The sequence below is a fragment of the Hyperolius riggenbachi genome, chromosome 1, assembly GCF_040937935.1.
Source record: "Hyperolius riggenbachi isolate aHypRig1 chromosome 1, aHypRig1.pri, whole genome shotgun sequence".
NCBI lineage: Eukaryota > Metazoa > Chordata > Amphibia > Anura > Hyperoliidae > Hyperolius > Hyperolius riggenbachi.
In genome coordinates, this window is record NC_090646.1 from 266,990,423 (window position 1) to 267,004,678 (window position 14,256).

The following is a 14,256-nucleotide window of genomic DNA, read 5'->3' on the forward strand; positions in this document are numbered from 1 at the left end:
CACTGATATTAAAAAGAAAAAAAATAACCAAATTAACACCTTTCATGTGGGAGTGATCTGTCTGTGTCTCTGCCGACCTTCCTTAACCCATTACTTATGCATGTGTGCATACTAGGAAACAGCAAAGGTCCATTATGCATACCATGCAATAGCAAAGGTCCATTATATATTTATTTAATCGATGTGAATAGAAACAAGTTCCATCAGGCACTGCAGTTAGTTCAAATTTATTCAAGGTTCAAATATAGTGTGAGCCACAACATGTAAATTTCTTGCATTCATTGGTAGGTGCATAAGTCATAAGCAAACAACCCGTGCTAAGATGACAAAGTCAATATTTCTGAATAAGATGGATGTCCTACCATATCAGAGGGTGGTGGTGGTGGGAGCAGGGCAAAAACGGTAGCCTAACGGCAGTTTCGCACGGCATTTCTCTCTCCCCTGCAAACATAATGAATTTGTGTCTGCCACATATTTAGCAGGCTTAGCTTTCCATTATTTGACCATTATTTACTAAAGCGATTATACCTCTTAAGCCTCGTACAGATGCAGGAGGCATACTGCTCGGCAGAGATCAGGAACCGATCCCCTGGGTGACATTGCTGGGTCGAGGCTGTACAGACATATTGCTAACCTGCTATGCGGAGGATGGGGAGCTGAAGGAGAGGCGTGTGAGTGACATCACGTGGTAGCCGGGGGGAGCGGAGAGAACACTACAGACCTCTGTTTTTACAGCCTTATAATGGCTGTGTTTAGGCATAGTGTGATGAAACGCGGAAAAGCCGCTGTCTCTCAAGGCGAGGCGGCTGTTTCCACGTCCAGCATGGCGTCACAACGCGGAAAAAACGCTGCATGCCGCTTAGGCAGAGCGGCGGAATCCGCATCGGAGGCGGCTCCCGCACTCAGTTCACTGGATACATTGCAAGACAGTACTGGTGTGGCTGGGACTGATAGTCCACCAAGATTCAGACTTACACGCGCGCGAGCACAGAGGCAGAGTTTAAATAGCAGTTAGAAGGGTGTCGGCTGACCAGCTGGGTCAGCTGACAAATTCCACTGCTCTCATTGGACCAGCAATTAGGGAGGTCCTGGAAAGGTCCTAGAGTATATATACTGCTGGTTGTTCACTTGCTCTTTGTCTGGCGTGCGATCACATATGTGGAAGCACCCAGATCCGTAGTCAGATCCGCAAGTGTGTCGGGACCAGCTGGAGCTGTAATCCTACACTTAGCTAGATTTTGTTGATAGCTTAAAGTACTAGTTTGATTGTGATTATTTGTTATGACTTTTGCCTGCCTTGACTACCCTTCTGAACTCTGATCTTGTACCTTGATATTTCTGATACCCTGTTGCCGAACCCCGGCTCGTTTCTAGACTCCGCCTCAGCCTCCTGATTCTGTACCTCGATATTTCTGATACCCCGTTACTGAACCCTGCCTGTACTTAGACTCCGCCTTTGCCTCCTGATCTTGTACTTTATCTGTCCGTGTGTGTACGACCTGGCTTGTCCGACCTCGAGAACCGACCATACCGTTAGAGGCGGTTCCTCGCTCTGTTAGCGACCTTTCCTCCTGAGGGTCACTTCCAGACATCCGTCCTACTGTCAGTCTGACTCCTCCCGTCTTGGAGAGCTCAGGTCTGCAGAAGGAATCTGTGCAGTACTCCTTGCTGCACTGAGGCCTAGTCCTCAAAGTGTTACTGTTACACCAAACACTACACTCTACTCAGGTGAACAGAGGTTAGCTAGTATATCGGATTATCGGTGAGACTGCAGATCACTTATAATCTGGTATATATCTGTATTCCCAGTGATACTGCAGATCACCGGTAATCAGATCCTCTCTGTGCTTCACCGATCGTTACAGAACGCCAGACCAAATACAAAATGGACGCAAACACTGATTGTCTGGGTGTACTTGCCACTTCGGTGGACAACATCAATCAAGTACTGGGCGCCCACATAACTCTTATTGATGCCCTATCAGGGTCTGTACAAACCCTCCAGACATCAGTGGATCATGTGCGATCCTCTCCTAGCTCTGACATACGTATGCCTGTACCTGAAAGCTTTTCTGGCCACAGATCTGACTTCCGGAATTTTAGGAGTAGAGTATTGTCCTATTTTGAGTTGAGACCCCAATCTTCGGGTACTGAGACCCAGAGGGTCACGTTTATAAAGACTTTGTTGTCTGGCGACTCCCAGTCTTGGGCATATAGCCTGCCCGCCGGAGACAAAGCTCTTACCTCTGTAGAGGAATTCTTTAAAGCTATGGCAGTAATTTACGACGATTCGGACCTTGCTTCGACTTCTGAGCGGAAGCTCAAGCTTTTGCGTCAAGGCGAAGGTCCGGTCGAAGATTACGCGGCCGAGTTTAGGAGGTGGTCAGTTACGGCCAGGTGGGACACTTATGCCCTATTAGATCGTTTCTTGTCAGGGCTGTCCGATGAGGTCTCTGATTTGATGTTAAGCCAGCCCGAGCCCAGAACAGTCGATGAGGCCATCTCAGCGGCCATCCGAATCGACCGCAGGCTGCGTTACCAAAAACAGACCAGGGGTAGTTCCCGTGTCAGAGGGGTATCTTACACTACGGTCCCAGTGACTCCACCTCCTACTATTTCACCTTCTCCCGTCTTGCCTCCATCCGAGCCGATACAGATTGCTCGGTCAAAATTGACCCAGGTAGAGCGAAGACGGAGAATGACCGAACAGCTGTGTCTGTACTGTGCTGAAGGGGGGCATATAGTACAGAACTGCCCTAACAAGCCGGGAAGATGCTACCGTTTAGGAGTGGTAGGGGGTAGCACCCTAGGTGCCCGGCTCATACCCTTAAACGAAAAACGTTTGCTCCTTCCATGTATGATTACATGGGGGGACAAATCTGAAGCCACAGAAGCCTTTGTTGATTCTGGCTCCACGGCTAACTTTATGAGTTCAGAGTTCGCAGAAAAGTTGGGCATTCTGCTCACCCCAGTAAAACCACCTATCCAGGTTACTGCTGTGGACGACTCCCCGCTGCAAAGGGACCATCCGCTGTCTCAGACACCAGAGGTGGAAGTCACTATTGGGGTTCTGCATAACGAAAGTCTAAGTTTCTTTGTATTACACATGACCACCTCCACAATTGTTTTAGGAATGCCCTGGCTGCAGCTCCATTCGCCACAGATTAATTGGGCTACAGGACAATTAACTAGTTGGTCAGACTTCTGTTCCCAACAGTGTCTAGGGAAGGTGACTTTAGGTCAGACCAAGTTGCATGTGGAGGGGGTTCCCGAGCAATACTCCGAGTTCTCGGATGTATTCTGTCCCAAGGCTGCTGACAAGTTACCTCCTCATCGCCCTTTCGATTGCCCCATCGATCTCCGTGCCGGTTGTATGCCCCCTAGGGGCCACCTGTATAATTTGTCTGGACCAGAGAAAATAGCGATGCAGGAGTACATTCGTGACAATCTAGCCAAAGGGTTCATTCGCCCCTCCCGGTCGCCTGCAGGGGCCGGATTCTTTTTTGTTAAGAAAAAAGACGGAGGGCTGCGACCATGCATCGACTACCGTGGCCTGAATAAAATCACGGTGAAGAATCGTTATCCGTTACCATTGATAGACGATTTATTTACGCAAGTCACCAACGCTAAGATCTTTTCAAAATTAGATCTAAGGGGTGCATACAACCTGGTCCGCATTAGAAAGGGTGATGAATGGAAGACGGCCTTCAACACTCCCGACGGGCATTACGAGTACTTAGTGATGCCCTTCGGGTTGTGCAATGCGCCAGCCGTCTTTCAAGAATTAATCAACGAGGTATTCAGGGAGGTGTTGGGTAGGTTTGTACTAGTATACCTTGACGATATACTAATCTATTCCAACAACCTCCCCAAACACAGGGTCCACGTTAAATTCGTGTTGGACAAATTGAGGCAAAATATGCTGTATGCCAAGGTGGAGAAATGTATTTTCGAGGTGACCACTGTCACATTTTTAGGGTATGTGATCTCCACCTCAGGCCTGTCAATGGATCCTGCCAAGGTCACAGCTGTCCTGGAATGGCCACAGCCAGTGGGGTTGAAGCCCCTGCAAAGATTTTTAGGTTTTGCGAATTACTATAGGAGGTTCATAAAGGGATACTCCACGATGATTGCCCCTCTTACCAGTCTCACAAAAAAGGGGGCAGATACCAACCACTGGTCTCCTGAGGCTGTGGCAGCTTTTTCTCACTTGAAAAAATTGTTTTGCTCTGCACCCATATTGAGACACGTAGACACCTCTTACCCATTCATTGTGGAGGTTGATGCCTCAGAAGTTGGAGTAGGGGCTGTGCTGTCTCAACGCTCTGGGCTGCAGGGAAGGTTGCACCCGTGTGCCTATTTCTCTCGGAGGTTTTCACCGGCAGAGAAAAACTACGACATAGGCAACCGGGAACTTCTGGCCATTAAATTGGCATTTGAAGAATGGCGCCACTGGTTAGAAGGGGCAGAACACACGATCACGGTGTATACTGATCACAAGAATCTGGAATACATCGAGGGGGCTAAGAGACTAAGTCCCCGACAGGCCCGTTGGTCGTTATTTTTTACGAGGTTCAGATTTATTATCACATACACTCCAGGCAGCAAAAACATCAAGGCAGATGCCCTGTCCAGATGTTTCGAATTAGAGACAGCACAGCCCCCCGCTCCTGAGTCCATCATCCCGCAGAGGCTGGTGTTAGCAGCCACAGAGACCTGGGAGGATTGGACAAAGGTTTTGGGTCCCTTTCAGCAGGATGTCCCTGAGGGAAAGCCGGAGGGGGTCTTGTTTATCCCACTGTTTTTTCGTCTACAGGTCTTACAAATGTTTCACACCCATAAGAGTGCTGGTCACCCTGGTGCTGCCAGAACGCAGGATCTGATTGCCAGGTGTGCTTGGTGGCCTTCTATGGCATCAGACTGCAAGGTATATGTCAGGGAATGTGCGGTATGTGCCAAAAGTAAACCCTCCCGGCAGGCACCTGTCGGTACCTTACAGCCTTTACCCGCCCCGAGTGAACCATGGACCCACTTGTCCATGGATTTTGTGGGTGAGCTCCCCAGGTCTGAAGGCATGTCGGTCATTTGGGTGGTAGTCGACCGCTTCAGCAAAATGGCCCATTTCGTGCCTTTGAAAGGACTCCCCTCGGCCCAAGAATTGGCTGACCTATTCATCGTCCACATTTTCCGGCTGCACGGCATTCCGGAGAACATTGTGTCCGATCGGGGAGTCCAATTTATCTCTAAATTCTGGAGGGCATTTTGCCACCAAATGGGCATGAAACTGTCTTTCTCGTCAGGCTACCACCCACAGACGAATGGGCAGACTGAACGAATTAATCAGTCTTTAGAACAGTTTTTAAGATGTTACGTTGCGGAGGCACAGAATGACTGGGTGAAGTTTCTGGCTTTTGCAGAATTTGCGCAGAATAATTTAAAGAGTTCTTCTTCTGGTTTTTCCCCGTTCCAGATTGTGACAGGGAGGTCGCCCAAGTTCTCCCCTTTGCCAGTTGCCTCTTCTCCGTTCCCAGCACTGGAGGATTGGCAGAGGTCACTCAGGGACAATTGGGGAATTGTTAGAGATAATTTGCAGAAAGCGTTCCAAAGTCAAAAGGGTCAAGCGGACAAGAGACGTTCCATGGAATGGAAGTTTCAGCCAGGGGATTTAGTCTGGGTGTCCACACGTCACTTGACCCTGAAGCAGCCTTCTGCCAAACTGGGCCCCAGGTTTGTGGGTCCGTTTTATGTGACCAAAAAGATCAACAACGTCACTTATACCGTTGATCTCCCCGCCAGCATGCGTGGGGTGAGATCATTTCACGTATCCCTGCTCAAACCTGCAGTCCATGTGGGCCCTACTCCTCCTCCTTCTGTCCTGGTGGATAGTCATCCTGAGTTCGAAATAGAGAAAATTTTGGACTCTCGCATTGTCCAGAACTCGGTACAGTATCTGGTACGCTGGAAGGGATATGGCATTGAGGAGAGACAGTGGGTACCGGGGACTCGCATGCATGCGGATGAGTTGAGGAAAGAGTTTCATGCCTTACACCCCGAGAAGCCTGGTAGGAGTTGTCCGGAGTCCACTCCTCGAGAGGGGGGTACTGTGATGAAACGCGGAAAAGCCGCTGTCTCTCAAGGCGAGGCGGCTGTTTCCACGTCCAGCATGGCGTCACAACGCGGAAAAAACGCCGCATGCCGCTTAGGCAGAGCGGCGGAATCCGCATCGGAGGCGGCTCCCGCACTCAGTTCACTGGATACATTGCAAGACAGTACTGGTGTGGCTGGGACTGATAGTCCACCAAGATTCAGACTTACACGCGCGCGAGCACAGAGGCAGAGTTTAAATAGCAGTTAGAAGGGTGTCGGCTGACCAGCTGGGTCAGCTGACAAATTCCACTGCTCTCATTGGACCAGCAATTAGGGAGGTCCTGGAAAGGTCCTAGAGTATATATACTGCTGGTTGTTCACTTGCTCTTTGTCTGGCGTGCGATCACATATGTGGAAGCACCCAGATCCGTAGTCAGATCCGCAAGTGTGTCGGGACCAGCTGGAGCTGTAATCCTACACTTAGCTAGATTTTGTTGATAGCTTAAAGTACTAGTTTGATTGTGATTATTTGTTATGACTTTTGCCTGCCTTGACTACCCTTCTGAACTCTGATCTTGTACCTTGATATTTCTGATACCCTGTTACCGAACCCCGGCTCGTTTCTAGACTCCGCCTCAGCCTCCTGATTCTGTACCTCGATATTTCTGATACCCCGTTACTGAACCCTGCCTGTACTTAGACTCCGCCTTTGCCTCCTGATCTTGTACTTTATCTGTCCGTGTGTGTACGACCTGGCTTGTCCGACCTCGAGAACCGACCATACCGTTAGAGGCGGTTCCTCGCTCTGTTAGCGACCTTTCCTCCTGAGGGTCACTTCCAGACATCCGTCCTACTGTCAGTCTGACTCCTCCCGTCTTGGAGAGCTCAGGTCTGCAGAAGGAATCTGTGCAGTACTCCTTGCTGCACTGAGGCCTAGTCCTCAAAGTGTTACTGTTACACCAAACACTACACTCTACTCAGGTGAACAGAGGTTAGCTAGTATATCGGATTATCGGTGAGACTGCAGATCACTTATAATCTGGTATATATCTGTATTCCCAGTGATACTGCAGATCACCGGTAATCAGATCCTCTCTGTGCTTCACCGATCGTTACACATAGTTAGTATATAGTTGGGAATGCCCCTTTCAAAGGGAAGGGCCAAAACACACAAAGTCCTCTTAACGGGTGGTCTACCACACCCACCAATGATTGTTTCGGGCAGCCTACGCCCTTCATCAAGCTTCTATATACACAAAAAAAAAAATCTAAAAATAAAGCAAACAAAATTCAGATTAAAGTCCAATGTAGTTAAAAGAGGTCAGAGAGTCCCCAATTCCAATGCAGAAGAGTCCACAGAAAAGAAGAAAGTATACGGTATGAAATGCACAGAGTACCAGTGATGCTCATCCGAGCTAGGATATCCGAGATACTCGTATATCCTAGCTCTTTTTTCACTATTATTAGCTATCCGGGCTGTGCTATCCGAGCGCATTCGGATAGCAATCAGCTATCCGGAGATATCCGAGCTATTCGAGCTCGAATACGGAGCTGGGATAGCGTCATCAGCGGGTGACATCACCTCGAGTCCTCACAAGCGAATCAGAGGGCTCCCAGCCCTCTGACTGCAGCCAATCACAGAGGGGGAGCCTGGCCAAGCCCCCCTCTATTAATAGCGGGCGCCATGTTGCCTCACTCGTCCTGCTTGTGACTTACTGACTGACTGTACTGAGAGACTGCTCCAGTGCGTTTTGTCTGTGCAAGTAGTGCATTTATTGTTCAATACACCAAGCGTTTTTACACTCCAACACTTGATATTCAACTGTATTGCTTTGTATTGTAGATATATCGTATGCAAAAAGGACTTAATTATAGCATCACCACTGATTTTGATTACAGCCAGTTCAAAATAGACCTATATAAGAACATTAGGCGTTTAAACATACAATTACAATTCCTGAAAAAGGATTTTACTACCAAGAAAAAGGATAGCATGGGTCGACATTCCACAGCAATAAGTGCATTAGGATCAGTGGCGGACATACGGCCGTGCAGGCCGTGCCGCCGCACGAGGGCCCCTGAAGTTCCGCTGCTTCAGGGGCTCATTAAGTATTGCAGGTTTTTTTTATTTAATTTTTTTTTTTTTTTTATGTTTTATTTTTTTAACCTGGGGGGCCCAACTCCTGTCCTCCCCCCTCACCTCGGCCCCCCCCCCCTCATGCGGCGGGAGAGCGGAAAATACAGGAAGTCTCCGGCCGGGGCGGCAGCTTGGTCTCCAACTTGGAGACATATCGGAAACTAAGCAGCAGCTGCCTCTAGCGTCTGCTGCAGCCCCGGCCGGAGACTTCCTGTATTTTCTGCTCTCCCGCCGGCCGCCACGCATACCGGGAGGGGGGCCCCGAGGTGAGTGAGGGAGGATAGGAGTCGGGCCCCCCACCCGGATAGCTACCCACCCGGCTACCTTACCCACCCACCCACCCACCCGGCTACCTACCCCGCTACCTAACCATCCACCCGGCTACCTACCCGGCTACCTAGCTACCCACCCGGCTACCTAACCACCCTGCCGGCTATCTACCTGGCTACCTACCCACCCGGCTACCTAGCTACCCACCCGGCTACCTAGCTACCCACCCGGCTACCTAACCACCCTGCCGGCTATCTACCTGGCTACCTACCCACCCGGCTACCTAGCTACCCACCCGGCTACCTAACCACCCTGCCGGCTACCTGGCTACCTACCCACCCACCAGGCTACCTTACCCACCCACCCGGCTACCTACCCCGCTACCTAACCATCCACCCGGCTACCTACCCGGCTACCTAACCACCCTGCCGGCTACCTACCCACCCACCCGGCTACCTAGCTACCCACCCGGCTACCTAACCACCCTGCCGGCTATCTACCTGGCTACCTACCCACCCGGCTACCTACCCACCCGGCTACCTAGCTACCCACCCGGCTACCTAACCACCCTGCCGGCTATCTACCTGGCTACCTACCCACCCGGCTACCTACCCACCCGGCTACCTAGCTACCCACCCGGCTACCTAACCACCCTGCCGGCTACCTACCTACCTGGCTACCTACCCACCCACCCGGCTACCTACACACCCACCCGGCTACCTACCCACCCACCCGGCTACCTACTCCGCTACCTAACCACCCACCCGGCTACCTACCCCGCTACCTAACCACCCACCCGGGTACCTACCCGGCTACCTACCCACCCACCCGGCTACCTAACCACCCACCCAGCTACCTACCCACCCGGATACCTACCTACCCACCCGGCTGCCTACCGACCCGGCTACCTAGCTACCCACCTGGCTACCTAACCACCCTGCCGGTTACCTACCTACCCGGCTACCTACCCACCCGGATACCTACACACCCACCCGGCTACCTACCCACCCACCCGGCTACCTACCCACCCGGATACCTACACACCCACCCGGTTACCTACCCGGCTACCTACCCTCCCACCCGGCTACCTACCCACCCGGATACCTAACCACCCACCCGGCTACCTACCCGGCTACCTACACACCCACCCGGCTACCTACACACCCACCCGGCTACCTACCTACCCACCAGGCTACCTACCTACCCACCCGGCTACCTACCAACCCACCAGGCTACCTACCTAAAGACCCACCAGGCTACCTACCCACCCACCCAGCTACCTAACCACCCACCTACCCACCCACCAGGCTACCTACCCACCCGCCTACCCAGCCACCCACCAGGCTACCCACCCGGCTACCCAGCCACCCACCAGGCTACTTACCCACCCGGCTAAGGGCTACCTACCTACCCACCAGGCTACCTATCCACCCAACCACCCATGGGAGCTGCGCGCCGGATGGAGGCTGGGACAGGAGGTCTGCTGCTGCAGGTGAGTAAATGTTTTTTTTTATTATTTATTTTAGCAGGTGTATGTTCTGGGCAGGTCTGCCACATGATTGCGTGTATGTTCTGGGCAGGTCTGCCACATGATTGCGTGTATGTTCGGGGCAGGTCTGCCACATGATTGCATGTATGTTCTGGGCAAATTTGCCACATGATTGCATGTGTTTTCTGGGCAAATCCGCCGACATGATTGCACGTATTTTCTGGGCATATCTGCCGACATGATTGCAGGTATTTTCTGGGCATATCTGCCGACATGATTGCAGGTATTTTCTGGGCATATCTGCCGACATGATTGCAGGTATTTTCTGGGCATATCTGCCGACATGATTGCAGGTATTTTCTGGGCATATCTGCCGACATCATTGCACGTATTTTCTGGGCATATCTGCCGACATCATTGCACGTATTTTCTGGGCATATCTGCCGACATCATTGCACGTATTTTCTGGGCATATCTGCCGACATGATTGAATGTATTTTCTGGGCAAATCTGCCGACATGATTGAATGTATTTTCTGGGCAAATCTGCCGACATGATTGAATGTATTTTCTGGGCAAATCTGCTCACATTATGTGTATTTTCTTGAGAAAACCTGCACAATTATGTGAATTTTCTGGGGAAAGGGTCACCAAAACTTGGGCCCACTGTCTTTGCGTTGCACTTTTCAAGGGAACCTGAGGTGAGAATAATATTGAGGCTGCCATATTTCTCTCCTTTCAAGCAATACCAGTTGCCTGGTTGCCGTTCTGGTCCTCTGCCTCTTATTCTTTCAACCATAGACCCTGAACAAGCATGCAGCAGGTCAGGGGTTTCTGACAATATTGTCAGAACTGAGAAGATTAAGCTGCATGCTTGTTGCTGGTGTAATTCAGTTTATTACTGCAGCCAAATAGTATCATGTGCCGAAGGTGCACAAGTCCCAGACCAACCCTCCGGGCCGACCCATTGTCTCGGGCATTAGGTCGGTGACGGAACGCTTGTCCAGAATATCTGGACCACATCCTGAGACCCCTTCTAGACGAGATACCATCTCACCTGGGGGACACGTTAGATGTCCTTAAGGGGATTGAAGATCTGACGTGGGTCCAGGGGGATACCCTTGCTACAATTGATGTTGAGAGTCTCTACAGCCGCATCCCCCATGAGTTGGGTGTGCGAGCTGTGAGAATCTTCCTTGACAGGACTGACAAAAGCAGTGAATATAAGGACTTCATATGTGAATGCCTCACATTCGTGTTGACCCACAACGCTTTCCTTTTCGACGGGAAATGGTACTGGCAGGTGGCGGGGACTGCCATGGGAACGGCGGTCTCCTGCACCTACGCTAACATTTTTCTTGCATGGTTTGAAGAAGCCTATGTCCACACGGACGCCAACCCTTTTCGCGGCCAACTCAGGATGTGGTCCAGATATGTGGACGACATCCTTATATTTTGGTCTGGGACGTGTGCAGCCTTTTATGACTTCGTGGCGTATATTAGCAACAATCCCATGAATATGGCCTTCACTGCCACAATTAACAAGAGCAGGGTCCCCTTCTTAGATCTGGAGTTGGTGATACAAGGGGATGCCTTGGTTCCTAGAGGTTTCCGAAAATCCACTGCCTCTAATGCCCTTCTGCACAATTCGAGCTTCCACCCCCATCATGTAACCCAGTCCATACCATACAACCAGTTTGTTAGGTTGCGAAGGAATAATGCAGAGGATGCTAGCTTTGTTTCCCAGTCAGAGGATTTAGGGGGGAGATTAATGAGTAGGGGATATGAACAGGAGACCATCCAAAAAGCTTTTAAAAAAGCAGATAGGATTGATAGGAAGGACCTCCTCACAAGACATAAGCAGAAGAGGAAACCCTTCAATGAGGGGCAGGTTCCATTTACATTCCAGTACTCCCCTATGGCTAGTAAACTAAAGGCAATCACGAAGAAAAACTGGGACATTCTTCTCGGGGACCCCCTCCTGAGACCCTTAGTCAAAGATGGACCTCTTTTTTCATATAGGAAGGCTCCTACCATTGGCTCTAGAATTAGTAGGAGCGAGTTTGTCTCGCAAAGGAATGGCAACTGGCTGAGTGACCATCTGCCACAGGGGAACCACCGGTGTGGTAGATGCGTGTCGTGTGAATTCATGGCCACCGGCTCTCGACACCAAGTGGGTCCTATTTCGCGCTTCACGCGGGAATTTATTACATGTCAAACGTCGTTTGTAGTGTATGCGTTGTGGTGCCCCTGTGGCAGATTTTATATAGGGGAGACCACAAGGCCACTCACGAGGAGATTCCGTGAACACTTACATTCCATTGAATCAGGCAAGGGCTCCACTCGGGTTATTACCCTTATCAGGGAAGCCCACCAAGGAGACCCCACAAAACTGACTTTTGCAGGATTGATGCATGTGTTGCCCCCAAGACGTGGAGGCAACAGGGAGAGGGCCTTAAAGAGAGAAGAGGCACGGATGATACTTCGGTCCGATGCAATGGGCCCACTTGGCATGAACGATCACACTGACCTTTCGTGTTTTTTGGACCCGCAGATTTGATATCTGGGGGTTAATTGCTCTTACATATTAGTGCTGTAGTGCACCGCTTTTAATACATGAATGCAATATGCACCGCACCCAGGGAAGCTTGTAGTGTGGTGCCTAACTTTGACATGATTTGGCCATTTCCTGCCCCCCCCCCCCTTTTTACTATTCCAGTACAATTATATGTTCAGGCCACCTTAGAGGTAGCGAGTCCACTTATCAGAGGGATCTCCCCCTCCTTTTGGGATGCCGTTCCAGTATTGATGTTTTTAACCATGTTTTTATCATCACTTCAGGTTCACATATTAGCCCCTCGTGTAATGTGCGTATGCACACCCATATGCACCATACATATATATGTTATGGTCTCTTAGTACACCACATTGAGTCACAGGAATTTCTCTATGGCACTTTACAAGGAATAGATGTTGATAAGGAAACTTGAACAGATTCACGCATAATTAATTGCAAATATATGCATACTATGTTATGCCCCCCTTTACAATTATTGGATAACATATACCTACACTATTCCCTCACGGCTGGCTTTTTTCAGCTGCATATTTTAGTATGCCACAAGATGGCAGCAAAACCTTCCTGAACTACGATGTGGCCTGTAGCAGCAATAGTTGCCAGGGAAACCTATTATGAGTGTTTCCCTCACGGGCCTCCGTTATTCAGGAAGTACCTGACGTCACTCGCCCCAGGCAGCTTTCGTGATTCAAGCAGCCAACACGGAGCGATTCATGATGATAGAGAGGCGGGACTTGGAGCGGCAGCACGTCGCACGTTGTCCTAGTAAGTGTATTTAGGTCTGTTTGTCCCATTATCTCCCTTGCAGCCTCCGTAGAAGCGCATAGCGCGAAACGGCCGTCAGGCTCTCCTTCCCTCTGCACCCACCACCACGCCACAACAATCCACCACAGGGTATGTGACTTTACTATGTCGTTTTATGCATGCAAGTTTTGACATGTTGCCTTTCATGGAATCAATAAATTGTGAATGACAGCAGTGCCGGCGCTTTCCTCCCTCTTTGTTGATGCAGATTCACTGCTGCCTGAGCACGCTGGGGAGTCACCCATCCGTACCCGACTGTGTGGCTTGAGCCACCTCCCTCCCCCTCCCACCATTACAGTAGTCCACTGACTGCAGTGCCAGCGTTTCTCACATCTTTACTTCTCACTGCATTTATTCATATTGTATTTTAGGCAGTTTAGTTTGTGTGATTAGGGACTAGGGAGGGAGACTGTCACTGGTGCTGCTGCAGCTGCAGCAGCTAGGCCCTGTGCCTAGGCAAGGCAGCCTGCCCTGCTCTGTGCTATAGTCTCTAGTTACCTGTGCTCTCACCTGTCCTACTCTACTGTACTACTTCTGTGTTAGATAGATTATTGTACTATTTTGTAGTTAGCAAGGCCCAGCTTTACTGCTATACCTGTCCTGCTGTATCTGCTCTCTGTAATCTAGTCACACCTGTTCTATTGTTTAGCTAGATTCTTCTATTGTTTAGTTAGTACTGTAGTGTACTCTAGTCTGTGTATAGGGACTGTCCGTCACCGCGTTACCTAAGGTCTTTGTGTGCACAGTGCACGTCTGCGCTGTCCGCACCCTCTCGTTAGTGCTACACCCGTCCTATTGTTTATATTACTTGTATTGTGTATTCGCTGAATTGTACTGTACTGTAGTCTGTGTATAGGGACACCGTCAGTCAGCGTCAGCTAGGGTCTTTGTG